The sequence below is a fragment of the Notothenia rossii genome (assembly GCF_949606895.1).
Source record: "Notothenia rossii genome assembly, chromosome: 7".
In the NCBI taxonomy this organism is placed as follows: domain Eukaryota; kingdom Metazoa; phylum Chordata; class Actinopteri; order Perciformes; family Nototheniidae; genus Notothenia; species Notothenia rossii.
In genome coordinates, this window is record NC_136905.1 from 44,365,617 (window position 1) to 44,376,976 (window position 11,360).

At 42.8% G+C, this 11,360-nt stretch overlaps 1 protein-coding gene across 1 annotated transcript in view; it reads right to left on the bottom strand.

The window, feature by feature from the left end:
• The window catches only part of LOC307046052 (uncharacterized protein), a 75,287-nt gene extending 65,720 nt beyond the window's left edge, over positions 1–9,567 (bottom strand). Inside the window, exon 1 of the mRNA XM_079692191.1 lies at positions 9,388–9,567. The gene's annotated coding sequence lies outside the window, so the exon portion shown is untranslated. The remainder of the gene's footprint in view (positions 1–9,387) is intronic.
• Between the last annotated feature and the right edge of the window lie 1,793 nt (positions 9,568–11,360).

The window sequence follows — 11,360 nt, forward strand, 5'->3', positions numbered from 1 at the left end:
GTAGACGGTGTGAAAGCACCTATTGTTTGAAATAATGGTCGGAATGTGACCTGTGAGCCTTCTGAATTACCGTGGGACAGCACATTCTAAACTAAAATGTTCAATCAATAAAGTAACATCTTATCTTATCTTAATAATATCTTCATATTAATAATAATAATAAATCATACAGTATGTGTCCGAAGGGGAGCAGGAGGAAGCAAACACAAAAATATACTGCATATTAAAGCAAACGATTGTAAAGGTTAAAGTATGAGCATAACAAATAAAGAAGTGTAATGTAAACATTTACATTATAATTATGATTATTTAATATATAAAGACTATATATTATTGAATTACAAGATTAGATATACTTTAGTTGATCTAAAATATTGATGTGTTCAAATGCTCTTCAAAACACAACTGAAAGTCCATGAAACTTGTCTTTCTGTATTTGTGAATGAAGCGCCATCTCCTGGTTAAAACCTGAAATTGAAAATCTGGCAACGCCCTCTTGGAAAATAGTGGGAGGGCTTAACATTCCTCTATACTGGTCTTTGGCAGGTGGTAGGCAGGAAGCTGTAAGCTGGAGTCTGAAATTCAGTGCTCCATCTGTACGCCTCGAAATCCGATCCATGTATATTACAAACAGGATTGGTGACAAAGTGCAGCCCTGGCGGAGGCCAACCCTCACCGGAAATGGGTCCGACTTACTGCCGAGGACCCGGACACAGCTCTCGCTTTGGGAGTACAGAGATTGGATGGCCCTGAGTAGAGACCCCCTCACCCCATACTCCCGTAGCACCTCCCACACTAACTCCCTGGGAACCCGGTCATACGCCTTCTCCAAGTCTACAAAACACATGTAGACTGGATAAGCATACTCCCAGGCCCCCTCCAGGATCCTTGCGAGAGTAAAAAAGTTGATTCGTCGTTCCACGACCAGGACGGAATCCGCATTGTTCCTCCTCAATCTGAGGTTCGACAATCGGCCTGACCCTCCTATCGAGTACCTTAGAGTAAACTTTCCCGGGGAGGCTGAGTAGTGTGATGCCTCTGTAATTGGCACACATCCTCTGATCCCCCTTTTTAAAAAGGGGAACCACCACCCCGGTCTGCCACTCCTTCGGTACCGTTTCCGACTTCCATGCAACGTTGATGAGACGTGTCAACCATGACAGCCCCTCAACACCCAGAGCCTTCAGCATTTCTGGGCGGATCTCATCCACCCCCGGGGCTTTGCCACTGTGAAGTTGTTTGACGACCTCAGTGACAAGCCCCCGGGAGATTGGTGTTGATCCCCCGTCATACTCCAGCTCTGCCTCTAACATAGAGGGCGGAGTTGTCGGGTTCAGGAGTTCCTCAAAGTGTTCCTTCCAACGCCCTAACACTCCATCAGTTGAGGTCAACAACGTCCCATCCTTACTGTACACAGCTTGGATGGTTCCCTGCTTCCTACTCCTGAGGTGTCGGACAGTTTTCCAGAACAACTTTGGTGCTGCCCGAAAGTCCTTTTCCATGTCTTCTCCAAACTTCTCCCACACCCGCTGCTTTGCCTCGGCCACGGCCGAGGCTGCTGCCCTTCGGGCCTGTCGGTACCTTGCAACTGCCTCGGGAGTCCCCCGGGATAACAAATCCCTGAAGGCCTCCTTCTTCAGTCAGACGGCTTCCCTGACCACCGGTGTCAACCAGGAGGTTCGAGGGTTACCGCGCCTTGAGGCACCTACGACCTTGAGACCACAGCTCCCCGCCGCGGCTTTGGCAATAGAGGCTTTGAACACCGACCACTCTGGTTCAATGTCCCCAACCTCCACAGGAATGCCCGAAAAGCTCCGCCGGAGGTGTGAGTTGAAGGCCTCCTGAACTTGGGCCTCCTCCAGACGTTCCCAGTTCACCCGAACTATACGTTTGGGCTTAACAGATCTATCCAGAGGCTTCCCCCGACACTCGACCCAACTCACCACCAGATGGTGATCAGTTGACAACTCCGCCCCTCTCTTTACCCGAGTGTCGAAAACATACGGCCTCAGGTCCGATGATACGATAACGAAATCGATCATGGACCTTCTGCCTAGGGTGCTCTGGTAACACGCATCCTTATGTTCGAACATGGTGTTTGTTATGGCTAATCCATGACTAGCACAGAAGTCCAGTAACAAACCACCACTCCGGTTCAGATCAGGGGGGCCGTTCCTCCCAATCACTCCCCTCCAAGTGTCTCCATCATTGCCCACATGTGCGTTGAAGTCTCCCAGCAAGATTAAAGAGTCCCCTTCAGGAGCCCCATACAGGACTCTTTCCAGGGTCTCCAAGAAGGCCGTATACTCTGAACTGCTGTTGGGTGCATAAGCACACACAACAGTCAGAGTTTTCCCCCCCATAACCCGCAGGCGTAGGGAGGCGACCCTCTCGTCCACTGGGGTAAACTCCAACAACGAAGCACCCAACCGGGGACTTGTGAGTATCCCCACACCCGCCCGGTGCCTCACACCTTGAGCAGCTCCGGAGAAGAATAGAGTCCAACCCCCTATCCAGAAGGTTCCAGAGAACCAGAGAAGGTTCGAGAGCCGACGCTGTGCGCAGAGGTGAGCCCAACCAGATCCAACTGGTGTCGCTCCACCTTCCGCACAAGCTCCGACTCCTTCCCCCCCAGAGAGGTGACGTTCCACGTCCTCAAGGCCAGCTTCTGTCGCCCGGGTCTGTTCCGTCGAGACCCTCTCCCTTCACTGCCACCCTTCTGGCAGCGCACCTGACCCCATCACTGTTTCCCGTAGGTGGTGGGCCCGCGGGACGGAGAAGCGGAGGTGTTGCCCACGTTGCCTTTTCGGGCTGTGCCCGGCCGGGCTCCGTGGCAAGCCCGGCCACCAGACGCTCGCCGACGAGTCCTCCTTCTGGGCTCCAGAAGAGGACCCCGGGCTTCCTCCGGGCCGGGTATCCTCACTTCGTGTATCGTCTTTCATGAGGTCTTGTGAACCTTATCAAAACTTATGACCCTGAAATAGCTCCATACTCGGCCCATACAGAAAGGTAAAGAAGTACCTGTTTATTCAAAGTCTTCAATAAATTACATAGTAAACAATAGAAGTGTGTGTCTGTCTGGTAAGTTGGACTCCTGAGAAAGACTGCCTAATTTAATATTAAAACAACCAAATGTATAACAATAAGCATTCTATACCTCGTGGCGCTGTTTTGTCACAAGCACGGTGAGTTCCAATTTATTTTGTTCTTCTATTAACCCTGCATGTTATTAATTTGTGTGTGATATTTATTATTTTGTATATTAAGGTGTGTGTACTCAGTTTAAGGCTGATCATACTTCTCATACTTCAAGGAGGTGTCTCTTCTTACGTTTTTAGGTTTTAAGGCCTATAACGTAAATGATTTAAGGTAATTGAACAGTTTAAGGCTGTAAGAATAAAGGAGACATCGCGAGTCAGTTTAAGGCTGAGGAAATTGAAGTGAGGGTTTATCTAACAACAGTGTTCTAAAAAAGTCCTTGTAATAGGCCTGAATAAAGTTTAAGGCTTTATCAGTGTTTATTCTGTTCTATTTACAACCAGACATTGCATGTGGATTACGACGAGAAATGCGACATTTGTGCGTTAGATAGACGATATTCTCCTGATTGTGTTTGGTTAGCGTCTTACTTTGTCCCATTATAGCGTGTTTTAAAAGCAACGGATAAAAGTGACTCTAAGTCAAATATTACGTAATTTGGTTTAATGCCCATTTTTTATTATAAAATACATAGAAGTGTTATAATTTTAAACTACAGTGTTGGTTTGTGTTGTACGTTCTAGAATACAACATACCTCACCAGTGGTTCCTTTTGTTACAGTAAAGATCACCCCGCCATTATTCAAACTCCACTGTGAGAGCCACATGGTGTATTGGAAAATCAGTTGCCATCTTGTTTTCACCACATATTGACAAACAAACACAGGGCAGTCGCCATTTTGTGAAATGCAAATTCAAAGCACTCCTTTGTTTGTTCTTATGTAGCTGGTTTCACTCCAATGAGGCATTTTTCTGACCTCCATCCTGTGAAGAACAAATCATACTTCTTGTCAAAGTTGGAACTAGAAGTCCATCTGTCTCATCTGCAATGCGAGCGTGGCTTTATTGAAGAAGGGTAATTTAGGAGCAGCATTTCAAAACAGTGCAAAAACGCTACGAGACGGAATTCCCTCCTAATTCTGCCCTACGCTCCCAAAAGGGGAGGGACCTGAAAGGACAGCTAAATGCACAGGAGTCCATTTTCACCCGGCCCAACAACAAGAGCAAGGCTGCTACCATAGCATCTTATCGTGTCAGTCACGTTCTTGAGAAACACATGAAGTCTTTCAAAGACGGCAAAGTTGTGAAAGAAGCATTCCTGGAGGCTGCCGATGCGCTTTTCGGGGACAGTAAAAATAACAGTAGCATTTCAACAGGTTTTTGATATAATAAAAACTCAAGTTGGATTCCGTTATTAATCAGCTGTAAGTTTTAGTTTGTTTGAACTTATTCATTATAATTATTGTACAAAATGGTATAAGAATGCAAACTTAAATTGATTATAGTCTGTTATCAATTCAGGTTAAGAAACTAGTGTTGCTTGCATCCTATTTTAAAGGCATTTCTTTTTATACTCTACTAAAATGCAACAAAAAAGGGTTTGATTCTATTAATTTTGTCTTTTTTATTGCACTTAGGCAGCAGATTCCTGTGTAGCTTCAGATCTGAGTTGTCTTACTAGTAGGCCTAAGCCTAATTTATACTTTTGTAGCAACACTATTTTTAAATAATGGCAAAGAAAGGGTTCAGAGTCTTTTATTTTTTCCCTGTGTCATATGTGGCAGCACTGTTCAATGTTTCTTGAAAACATTACCCACTGTAGTATGTGACGTGTGAATAAACTCCAACTCTGTATCAACAACACTGTTGTGTAACTTCAGTTAAATACTTGTATGTGTGTAGATTAGAAAGAGGTAAGATAAAGGTTCTGCAGTATTTTGTGAAGTATTAATCGTACAAAGGTCAGTTTTATACAAGTAGAATTGTGTATGTATTTACCTGGTAGTACAGCAATGGCTACGCCTCTCTATTTGGACTGGTAGCTCTCGGTTCAAAAAAGGTTGGGCACCCCTGCTCTAGATCAGTGGTTCCCAACCTGCACTCAAAAAAACGATTATAGGTCTGAGTTACTCCAGTCTATCTATTTTGAGTTTGTTTAATGAAAAATATATATGTTTTGAACTGAACATATTTATATCTAATAGAACCAACATATAACTATGTGATTTTAAATTAACATGATTTGTTTACGTTGATGCAAGGGGTGAAACATAATTGGATTTAATTATACCAGCTAAAAAGCATGGCTTTTAAATTAGCAAGATTCACTTAGTTTGACCTGACGTGAATGGAATGCATTGGTTTAATGACACCTGCTAGTTTGAGACGCATGACGTCGTAATCTATCGCGAGGCACACCACGGAGGAAGAACGCAGCACACACGAGGGAGACGACCCCCATGCATGTGGTAAGTAGTCCTATCTAGATTAATTAATGTATTGACGAGGTCTACAAATATGAAACATCGTTGGTATGAGGTAATATCATACACCTACCGTGAATATTGACCCGTGAAGTCAGCTAAATTGATGTTAAAGTGCTTCACAACTAGCGGCTAGCTAGCTAGCTTCTTGGCATATCGTGCACGGTGCCTTGCTGCCATGCACTCTAAAACGCCATATTTCCATTTTTGATCCAAATCAAAAGAAGTCATAGTGCCTGCACATTATATCAATTAGAAATCATAATACAACACTAGATTTATGTAAGGGCTAGTGGAGCAATAACTACTGGAATGCATGGGTGTAGTGCTGCCGGAGCAGCACTTCAGAAGCGACACTTTGCGACCAAAACTCACTGAACTAGCAGCCAGGAAAGAGCAACAAACAACTTAGTAAGATACATAAAGAAAAAGTACATCTGTTTACAGGTGGCGCTAGACTTTTTCGCTGGATCTTAACATTTCCGTCAAAATCCATTATTACCCGTCGGTCTGTACAACGGGGGGGGGGGGGGCAGAGATTCGGGCTCGTGAACTGTAGCGCCGTGTCATGCATGCTCATTGCACCTCGCGGGAGCGCGCACAGCGTAAAGCAAAAACTCACAGAAGAATATTCGGTTAACGCGGCCACTGGTTTATAGTACTGTTTCACATGGGTGTTGATTTTGCTCTCAAAGTGCACCAGATTGATGCATTTAACTTCAACATTTAAACATAATTCACATTCGGCATGTACATACTAATTTAGTCTAGCAATTCAAATAATAGTTTCTAGCCTAAATTATATTGCACTTGGAGTTGGCATGCTACTGCAGATTAACCTAACCATGTCTGTTATTCACAGGTGTCCTGGGAACAAACACATTGACATTGCCGGCAGCAGGGCAACCTCTTCTTACTGGAGGTAAGTCATCAGCATCTTTTTCTTTTTTTTATCAAGTTTGAAGTTTTAGCACATTGTAATCTTAAGAACTGCTTGACCTTGCTTGATTTACATCAGTAAATTACTAAAACATATAGGCGCATATAGGCTATGTTATGGTGGTTGCCATAACATATAATAATACAAATATTTTCTTTGATTTTCAGATTACAACAGTACATGTGGAACTGCAAAGATTGTGGTACGTCAGTGTCTTCTAGGCGCCTGTTGTTGAAGCATTTCAAACTAAGACATGGCCATTATGGCCGTAATTTTCGATATCCATGCGTCTATGCCACTTGTCCATGCACATTTAAGACTTGGAACAATCTTTTAAGTCACATTTACAGAGTCCATGCCAAACAAACATCACAGCAGCGTATAGAATTATCCACATTTCACTGTCAGTTGTGTGCATGTAATTCAATTGCAACAGAGAAGGAATATTTCATTCATATAAATACACATTTGAGGAGGAATGAAACAGTGACATGCAGTGTTGTGCTAGTTACTGAAAACCAGTAACTAGTTACATTACTAGTTACTTCATTTCAAAAGTAACTCAGTTACTTTACTGATTACTTACACCAAAAAGTAATGCGTTACTGTGGAAAGTAACATTTTAGTTACTTAAAAAAAGGGCTCCCAAAAAAAAAAGCTCCCATTAATGCCCTTATAGCCTTCATTTAAGTACTGTTATTGCATTGGAGAATAATACAATCTGTTGATCAACTTGACATGCATTTGCATCACTGAACTCTGCTAAGCAATGTGGTCTATACAAAAACAAAGATATGTTTCAAAGTGCCAATTTATCGTCGTCAGAGAGCGATTCCGGTTGATACATGGCAAAGGCTTTCACAAAGTTAGAGCCGTTATCAGTAACCGTGGAGGTAACTTTTGTTGACACTCCATACAAAGAGTGAATGTGGTCAATCTCACTAGCAATAAGATCGTACGTGTGCCTACCCTTTATCCTTTTACAGGCCAACGCAGCTTTCTGGCGTTGTAAAGTGGTGGGGTTTATCCAGTGAGATGTTATCCCGAGGAAGCTTCTGTTGTGGACAGACCAAATGTCTGCGGTGGTTGAGATGTATTCCAGCCCCTCAAATGTTTTCTTTAGCTCGCTATCCATTTTGGTATATTCTTTCTCCAGGTAGTTGGAAAACCTTTTGCGTCCCATATGCCGTGTGCCGCCCGGACATGGTATCATGCTTACTAGCTCCCTGAAAACGGGTGACTCCACTGTAGAAATAGCCTGCACGTGTTCAACAACATACCGTGCAATGGCTTTATCCACTTTCACCTGACTAGCAGTCCCTCGGTTGAAATCCAGCCGCTGTTGCTTGGGTGGAGGTGGAGGTGGGGTGGCGTCGGATGGCTCTGGGTCTGTGGTCTTAACTAATAGCTTCGTCCCAGCATGTTGTTTTTGCAGATGTTTTAACAGATTGGAATTGCTGTTTTGAGCAGTAGATAGGATCTTTGACCCGCCAAGACACAACTTACACTTAACTAACACATTCTTTTCTTTATGCTCGAGAAAAGTAAAATAGTGAGCATATCTCCATGCGGAGAAACTCGACTTGTGCTCCGCCGTCGCCATGATAGTATTGTTAGTAGGCTAACTAAACACAAACACGCCCACAAAGCGTCTCCGCATGTGACACAGGAAGTATCTAAGTACATTTACTCAAGTACTGTACTTAAGTACAGTTCTCATCTCTGTTCGCCTCGCTGTTGGCGCCGCTCACCAACGTCTGGGAGCCGAGACTATATAAAAAAAATAACGGAGTAACGCACCATGTAGTAACGGTAACTGAGTTACTGAATTTAAAAAATAACGCGTTAAAGTACTAGTTACTGCCAAAATAACGGCGTTACAGTAACGCGTTACTTTGTAACGCGTTAGTCCCAACACTGGTGACATGTATGTTTCTAGGTTAGGGTTAGTAAGAAAGAGCTCATATAGTCTAAGGATGTATTTTTTTATTTTAGTATTACTGTGATGAGCCTGACAATTGGCTTGTTGGGTAATTTGCTCTCTGTTAGGAATGTTTTTGAGTTTTGAGTTATGTCTAATGTTTTCAGACATTTGCTATTTTAAGGAAAATGTCTGATACCCTTTGAATTACATTTTTGATAACATTTGGAGTACATTTTTGATAGAATTTGAAGTACATTGATGTACATTTTTGATACCATTTGAAGTACATTGAAGTACATTTTTGATACCATTTGAAGGACATTGAAGTTTTTCAAATCACATTTTTGATACCATTTGTGAGGTTCTTTTTTATAATGTGTATAATGTGTTTTAATCAGTCAATGTTAGAAAGAAAATGTTAACTTCTCACTTTGTTCTAATAAAGGTTTTTATTAGCACAATTGTGTTTCTGTGACTTAATGGTTCTGTTAGACTAAATTTAGTGTTATCAGAATATTATAATTATGTGACAAAATTCCATGCAATTGGATTAAATAGAACCAACATGGTAAACACATGTTAGTTAAGCTAAGGTAAAATATGTCAACCTGAAGCATTAATTTTACATTGGATGAATGAGATAAACATGTGTTGGGTCAACAACAGTGAATCATGTATTATGTACATATTTCATTTAAATTAGAGTAACATAATGTAATTGCGTGGAATTTTGTCACGTAGTTAAATCATGTTGGTTTAACAAATCATTGTTTTGAGTGTGGGGGGCGCCCCCCAAAAAACGGTAATTACCGGCTAACGGAAATCCTGATAAGGGCATACATAGTGTGGTTACTCCATGTTTACTAGTTATAACATTAACGTTACATCACTCTTTTTCACTTCTTATTCAGTCAGCCAGAGTGCAGATATCACCATTTGCCTGTTATTCACTTTAACGTTAGAAAACCAGCAAAGTAACATTTCAAATAAGATTCACAAACCTGAAACATAATCCATTTCTTCACTGCTTGTGATGACATTGTTGTCAGCTGCTGATACTGCTGCTGCTGCTGCAGCTTGTGGCGCCTGCTTCGATGACAATAACTTTCTAATATCCATAACTTTATAGGCTATTAGCTTAAAACTTGCCAGGCACTAGGAAGGATCAATTCTTCTTCAGGGCAGGGAAGGCTACGCAGTACGCAGGCTACTGTCCTGCAGCGGCTGCCTCTTTGGTGGACTCCGGTACTGCACATTACTCCCGAGACGTTTTCAACAATTTAAAAAAAAAAAAATCTTTAAGTGAAACATCCGGGGCTTTTCAGAAAAGATCCGGGGCTTGAGCCCAAGTAGCCACCCCCAAGCGCCGCCACTGACGTTTATAATAAATACATTTGTATTTATTTTAAGATCTTTTCATACAATAATACGTATTGGGATCATTTGTATTAATGTGGTCCGGAGGGAGAGGGTGATGAGCATAAATTTCACTTTCCTCTTTTATTTAAATTCCAACTTTGGTAATGAGGAATATGTTTCTCTGTTGTCCACGTTCATAAAGCATAAAGCAACAGCATCAGAGCACGGTGCAGAGTCGCTAGATGAGTTTACAGTAGTCCCTCGTTCTTATTAAACATCCATGTTGTAGTCCGCTGTATAGAAAACTGTAGTTTTCTTAGTTTCCCCACAGCAGCAGACGCACATTTATGACCTCCACTGGCGCATCATAAACACGTTGGATAGCGAAAGTGCAGTCGGATTCTCTAAAGCACCGCAGTCTCTTCTCCTAAGTCCTTTTGAATTCTCCTATCCACTATCCCTAAACCCCATGGCGTTTCACTCAGAAGTCAAGGAATAGACCATAGGGTTAGAACTTAGGAGCTGATTTTTGGACTATTCGACAGCAGCCAAGGATAGGGAGAAGGGACCTAGAATGAAACACAAAAGGTGAGTACCAAAATAAAACAGGAAGTGGGAGACAAAACAAAAAATCACTCAACAAAAACATGAAACATGACGAGACACAACACTGACCAAAGGCCCATTATCATTAATCTAAAACTGCCCGGAATGTTTTTTAGATTTCTTCAGATAATCACACTAATGTTACACTTTCAAAAAACTGTAGTTTTATATATACTGTTGCAGACTGCAGGAATGGACCTCTACTGAATGTATGAATAGTGTGTACACACATCCAGTGCTTTTACTCTATCAGCACCTGTGCTAACTGCACAGGTGCATTAAAGGGGACCCTCCCCCCCCGTGTCTGTTTCAGGCCAGAAGGAGGTTTGACACAAAGCAGGTAGAGAGGGTTAAAAATAAAGTTCTACTCAGCTGCCGTTTAGCCTGACTCCATCTCCCTGAGGTATACACAGACACACAAACACAGACATTACATTACATGTCACTTGTTGGACGCTTTTATCCAAAGCGACTTACATACTCAATACTGTGGAAAATCCCCACAGGAACAATTTGGGATGAAGTGTCTTGCCCAGTGACACAACGACATGCTGTTTGCAGTGGGACTCAAACTTGCTATCCCCTGATTTGAAGTCCAGCACACTATCAACTGAGCCACAGCCTCACAAACACAACTAGTGATGCACTGTCTGGCTGGACTGGGGAGGGGAGGACACAGTCAGTCTCTCTCTCTCTCTCTCGCTCTCGCTCTCTCTCTCTCTCTCTCTCTCTCTCTCTCTCTCTCTCTCTCTCTCTCTCTCTCTCTCTCTCTCTCTCTCTCTCTCTCTCTCTCTCTCTCATCTCTCTCTCTCTCTCTCTCTCTCTCTCTCTCTCTCTCTCTCTCTCTCTCTCTCTCTCTCTCTCTCTCTCTCTCTCTCTCTCTCTCTCTCTCGCCTTCACTGGGTGTCGATTGTTCTAAGTCAGCAGAACTCTAACATGCTTAATTATCCTGGCAGAGAGGGACAGTGAGGGGCGACAGGTGGTGGGAGACCGGGGGGAGTGAGAGAGG